This window comes from Miscanthus floridulus, chromosome 8, assembly GCF_019320115.1.
Source record: "Miscanthus floridulus cultivar M001 chromosome 8, ASM1932011v1, whole genome shotgun sequence".
Classification (NCBI taxonomy): Eukaryota; Viridiplantae; Streptophyta; class Magnoliopsida; order Poales; family Poaceae; genus Miscanthus; species Miscanthus floridulus.
In genome coordinates, this window is record NC_089587.1 from 10,178,180 (window position 1) to 10,184,944 (window position 6,765).

At 44.0% G+C, this 6,765-nt stretch overlaps 1 pseudogene; it reads left to right on the forward strand.

Moving 5' to 3' along the window:
• The first annotated feature begins 3,183 nt into the window (after positions 1–3,183).
• Positions 3,184–6,491, forward strand: LOC136471085 (uncharacterized; annotated as a pseudogene).
• Positions 6,492–6,765: the final 274 nt, after the last annotated feature.

Sequence of the window (6,765 nt, forward strand, 5' to 3'; positions counted from 1 at the left end):
TAGGTCTTTTGCCCGATTCATTTCGTAAAATAGTAGGTCATAGCTAATTTTGCGAAAGTTATCAGGGTCAGTAACAGACATGCAATGCTATCCAATTAACATTAAGAAACAAGCATGCACCTATATGGTCGTTAGCAAATAAGCATCAGTTTGAATTTTTGGGATACTATGTTCGAGCCAAGAAACACTTTTTGGATGGTGAATGGCGCTCACAGAATTTTGAACGCACCAAATTTTTTCAACAGCGCTTTGATCGGAAAAATTAATCTAACACTAACGCGTAGTATCCTCTAAGCTAACAGCCAATAGAAGAATGGATTGAAAAATTTGGAGCAACTCCTGTACCAAAAACCTAGTGCCCCAACGTATCCAGGGCACGAACCAATCTAAAGTAAAGAACTTGAGAGCCTTAACCCGCTGACAATATTCAGAGTACTATTGCAGTTATGCAGGGCAATAGTAGGGTCCAAAATTCTCTGTTGCCGGTGAAGCGGAAGCTTCCCGTAATTGGAATATGTATACTTCGTCATTTAAGCTACGGAACGTCTAGCGCCCTTGCGTCCGAACGAGGGTAGTGTACGAACGCCTGCGCCTGCTTCACGTGGGGGCTCGCGCCGCACCATGTCCCGCGCCCGTATTGTGGCCCACGCTGCTCCGTGTCCCGCCCGCACCATGGCCTACGTGCGCTTCGCGTCCCGGACCGCTTCGTATCCCGCGCCCACACCGTGGTGCCCCCTCCACACCCACGCGTATGTAGGCAATTCCGGCAACTATAGCATGTGCTTTAATGGAGATGGATCCCACTGCAACATGTGCAAAACCCGATCTACTTTTATAACATCTAGATGAAACATTTGCAACATACATCCGAAATCATTGAAACACTTGGAACATGTGTCTGAAACACTAGGAAAAACACGTGTGTAGCCATTGCAAAACATAGCAACATCCAAATAAAACACTTGCAACATATATGTGAAGCATATGCAACATCTGAATGAAACGCACTTGCAACATATGTCTGAAAAAACAGATGAAACATTGGGGATAGACGTTTGCAACATACAAGTGTACAACTATTGCAACATATGCAACATCCTGATCTACTTTTGCAACATCCATACGAAACCCTTACAACATACCTCTGAAACAAAAGGAACCCTTGAAAACATACGCTTGCAACATGCGCTTTCGGTGCAATGTCACCTTGCTGCTTAGACGAATGGAGCTTGTCTTTGTGGAGCTCGACACCGGCGCGGAGCTCGATGCCACGGAGTGCGCGGAGGTCATCGGTGCGGAGCTCGGCGGCGGCATGGACCTCGATAGTGGCCGTGGCCGGAAGTTGGAGTGCGACTGCAACGGGAGGCGCGAGTCTGGACGGCGGGCTGGCGGCGCGAGTAGGGGCGACGCCGGCAAGCGGCGCAGAGAGTCCGTCCCGCTAGCGGGGGCGGCGGGTGGGTGGGTGGCGCGGGTGGGGGCGGCTCCAAGCGAGCGGCGCAGGCGGAGTCCGTCCCGTGAGCGAGGGCGGCGCGGGCGAGCGGAGTCCGTCCTGCGAGCGCAGGAGCGCAATGCAGAGCAGGCGTGCGGGTTCTGCGTATGAGTGGATGAGGATGGGTCCATGGATGAGTGGGTGAGGATGACTTCTGGACGGGAGTCTGGGGACGGACGTCCGCGAGATATCATTATCGTTTAAGCAACACATCTAAACCAAAACACTTGCACCAACCGAAACAAAAAAAAAAGAAAAAAAGAAAAAAAAAAACACCCAGATCAACCGAAGTTAAACTGAAGCGATAAATTAGAACATTTCACCAAGACTGATCGAAACCAAAATCAGAGAACACTCATCCACTAAACAAGTGCCACAAAACCCCTACTCAGAGTCGTCAGTTGGAGCTATTTTTTTTGGCACGGCAAAGAATGAATGTGAAGGATGAAAGAAACATGTACGGGAATAATTCAACTCTGGGTAGGGTGCTGGTCTGTCTGCCGCGCGGCGTCATGGCTCATGAACGCCAGCCTCTCGCCGCCACCACCGTCGTGCGCCGCGCCACCGCCGACGTTCGGTGACTGTGAGGGACTACGACCATGGGCAGGCCGCGCGCGTTGCTGTGGCCGGGTGCCGTTCTTGGGCGGCGTTGAGGCTGGGCACGGCAGGTGGCAGGGCGCCCCGTCGCCGTGGTGTTGTGGCACCGTTGATACAGGATGTGATCATGTGATCCCGCGCTCGAGGATCCGATCGGTTTGTTTCCATGGTTGTCGTGTGCCACGGCCCACCTGGAGAGTCGGAGGCCATTGAAACTCGTATATTGTCGTGCCACGGCCCACGGTCCACGTCCTTCCTTCTTCTATCGGAGGATCTGCTTTTCCCTTCCCCGCGCCGCCGGCCGCGCATTCGATCGGCTCAGAAGTGGAGATGCAAATCCTCCCGCGATCATCGATGCTCTCTCCTCCACTGCCTAATACGCCGCCTCGGCACTACCTCGTGTTCCCCCGCTCTTTTATGGCGGCCTCTACCCCGTTCGTTGCCACCGGCGCTTGCGCGACGAGCATCTCCACATCCAGTGCCTCCCGATCCACCTGCCCGTCGTGTTTTCAGGTATGTTATATATATACAGGTTTGTTATACATTGTCCTGACGATTTTAATATTTGCCCCTTCAGCTTGGTATGCCTTGCCGCAGTTTATGTTGTGACACTGATCTGATCGATCAGCTCCAGGTTTTCATTCAGAATGCTCCTGGTTTTCATTCTGAATTTCTTGAATCTAAAGGCTCAATACTGTTTCAAGTAACAGAAATCGATTCCAGACATTACTTAATTGATAATAGAACTACGTTTACATATATAGGAAGAATTTCGGCTCTAGCTAATAGATGGTTTTGGCCCAGGCCCCGCGTCGTCCGTTTGGGCGACTCGGCGTTCCCCTCCCTCCCTCGCCGCTGCCTGAGCTTGCCAGCGGGCTCCGCCCGCGCGGCGGCGGCGGCGGCGGGCGGGTCCCCTCCCCTATCTCGCTCCTGGTTTTCCTGACTTTTGAGCTGCATGTTACATACAGTTCCAAACCACATCTCATCTTATTTGAGTCGTCGTCCATCTGATGTTAATTAATTAAGATGATTGACTTTTATTTTGTTTCATACTTTCTAATGGTGACACAGAAGATTTCCATATGGATCTCGCAGCATGGCCACCACCAGTGGAATCAAAGGCGGCGACGACACGTTGGCTGAAGCAGACAATGGCGAACGAGATGGGAGGACGGCTGTGCATGACGACGGCGACAAACATACAAGGAAGAAGATTGTTCTTCTATGTGGCGATGGTCCTCCCGGTGAGCTCAGCGATGATGAAGAATTCATGCGTCTGGAAGCTCAGCAGCTCGAGCATTACCACTGTAACTACCCTGACGAAGATGTGCGCCCTATGCATATATCTCCATATAGCACGCACCGTGATGGTTCTATATACAGGGGCACCTATTTATGGAAAAAAGAGTATCGCATTGCCGACCGCAATGAAAGTAAGTGATCAACAATGGCTCTTCACCCACCCCCCCTATTTCTTCTATTTTTCCTGCAAAATATTCAGGCTATGCAGTAGGACCAAGGTCAACCAATAAATTCTCCACAGAAATCTTAAGGTTTTTGCATTACTTCCACTAGTTGAATGATGGTATATGCATTGCCACATGTATAGCCAGCCATGGACCCCCATAAGCAGATTGTAGCTTGTGCCATTAAATTGCCCACTGTCGTCATCTTAGGCTAAACCTCTCAATAATTGGTTTGAGCCCCTAACACGCCTCATATATATGAAAACAATACTTTATTACATATACTCCCTCCGTTTTTTATTATTAGATGTCGTATTAGCTTTGTCCTAAGTCAAACATTTATATCTTTGACAATTGATTTTTTTTTAATTATATGGATTCATATCTTAAGATTTATGTTTTTAGATTCTCTATGAGAAATAGTTTCATATATAGTATAGTATGTAATCCATATGTTGTGAAACTACAATAAGGAACTTTTAAAATGATTGGTCAAAGATAGTAATATTTGACTTAGGACAAAGCTAATATGACATGTAAAAAAACGGAGGGAGTAATAAATTAACAATTCATTATATATCATATGTCTTATTGTTCTTCTATGTCTAGACTACCGTATCTACTTTTTATAGTTTGATATACCTCTGGAAGCTAAAAGGAAAAAATGCCTGGGGCACATGACATTTTGTTTGTAGGGCACTTAAAATTTTATTGTCCATACTACTTTATGTGTCTTTAGCCAAGGAAATTTTTGACAGTGACCTACAGGCAGGTTGGTTTTCATGACTATTTGGCATTTTGTACCCAAGGTGTTAAATAAGTTTCTAATTAGCTATTTTGTTGGGGGTTGAAGCAAACTAGAATAATGATTGATGGGTTGTGAAAATGGATCCTCTCAAGGGTCATGTCTACTTAATTATCATATTATCATATGCCTAGCTTGTATCTATCCCATTATTAATATCCCACTATAATATACCATGTGATGTTTTATGAAGCTCGGATCGAGGCAATGATGTTATCAGATCCCAAAGATTGCATGTTCTTTACGGGTAGGCAAACCTGTGGGATGCATTCTACAGGACACATGTTGCAAATTTTCTCCTTAAAGTTGGCTAAGATTGATGTGGATGGTGGCCCCATAGAGTTGTATGGACATATGGCTGCGCGGGATGTTCTCGATCCATTGCTTAATTATGTCCTCAATGTTAGCAGGAATAATCCCATCATCGTCGAGCAGGTGTGCACACCCATACTTCTTGCAATTATTTCAAATTCGGTATTCATTAATTTTTCCAACACTAGGCCAAACTTACCACATGCATTTATAGAATAGATGGGATTGGATATTACATAATTTTGATGGCATACTACAACCACTTAATCTCTTATACCAACAAGCTGGGATCCTGGGACAGGATGGATATTAATGTTGTATGAACTATGTCTTTATTTATTCAACGAACGCTCTCCATCGCAAAATATGTCATTCCAACTTTCTTGGAGATTTAAAGCATCTCAAGTTTGACCAAAATTATAGAGATACAAAGATTTATTACATCAAATAGTTATACTATGAAAATATAATTAATGAAGAATATAATGATACTTATTTGTATCATAAATATTATTATTTTACTATATAAATTTGGTCAAACATGAGATGCTTTGACTCTCCAGAAAAGTTGGAATGACTTATAATTTAGGATAGAGAGAGTACTTGTGAGATCCTAAGTTGTTTTTGTGTGCCATATATATTTATCTTGTGATTGTTTTATTATTTAGTAGTATTTTATGTTACAACTGCAAAAAGATGCTTCTTTGTGATTATTTGTTTAAAATGTTCAAAAGTTGTAAAATAGTTTTTTTAGATTGTGTAAGCCACCGCCACACCGAGGGTTTTGTTGTTGTGATTTATAATAAGACTTGACCTAGATTATATATGAAACTATGGGAGTGTAACATGCACCAAAGAAAATGAAACAGAGAACTCTTGGTTGCTTGCACACTTCCAAATGTAGTTTTTCTTTATTTTCTTTATAGGCGAATGCAGATGCATAAAAATTTCTGCCCTCTTTATTTCACCTAGGCATAAGTAGTTAAATTTGCAATTTGAAATAAAGAAATAAGCCTCACTACTGAAAGCGATAAACGTGCACTTCCACTTGGTTTGATATGTGTGACAAAGTCATCAACCATAAAATGTCACTTTAGCTAAATACTCTTACAAGTGAAACCTCATAAGTGAAGTATTTGGCATTTCTTACTTTTTTTTTACCGGAAGAGCTACTGAATATATAATATATAATACTTTTGTAGGGTTCCCTCATAGAAATGACTGGTCCTAAGCGAGGCATTGAGTTGTGTGACACTACTCTAATTGAATATGACATGAGGATCAAGACGGGCGGAGAAGAGAAAGATGATCTACAGCTTATTGATGGTGTATCACTCGTAGATGACAGAACCACGTACAGCTAGTGCTTATGCATTCACAAAATGCATCCATGGCGATTGTGGAGCAGTTGACATAACTGTGTCACGTCTTGACTTTGCAGTTGAGGCAACGATAGAAGTTATCATATCTGAAGTAGAAAGCAATTTCAACTTGTGTGTGGAATGTTTTACCAGTGGGTTATGTGAAGAAATCCAGCTCTTTAAGGGCGCCATTGGTGAGCCACGTGCCTTAAGGAGATGTGTTGTTGCTGCAGTGATAGATACTTGGATGGATGTGAAGTTGAAGGTAGGTTCAGGGCCTTCTTTCAGCAGTGACAATACGGAACATTGTTGTACCTTCCAAACGACCAATCATGGATGGAGCGGTCAACAGATAAAGGTTGAGTTTGCCTCCATATTGGTGAAGGTGTCCTGGTCAACGTTGTCTTTCCTCACAGGCTTCTAGAATTTTGTTCACAAAAAAAAAAAAGAGGCTTCTAGAATTTAACCAAGTCTGTTCTTGTGCACTCAGGCAAGTTTGTGCTTGCTTGCGTTTCATCCATCCCTGGTTGATGTTAATAATCAAGGCTAGGTGTTTTTTTTTTTAGGGAAATCACGTTTGCTAGTTTTTTTTTTTTTTTTTTGAGGGAAATCACGTTTGCTAGCTGTGTTCAGTAGTTAGCCTGTGTTAGTTTAAGGGCCCGTTTGTCTTCTCAACATGCAGGTACCTTTTCACCCTAGACTAGTTGTCGCAACAAGCCATCATGCGCGGTCAAG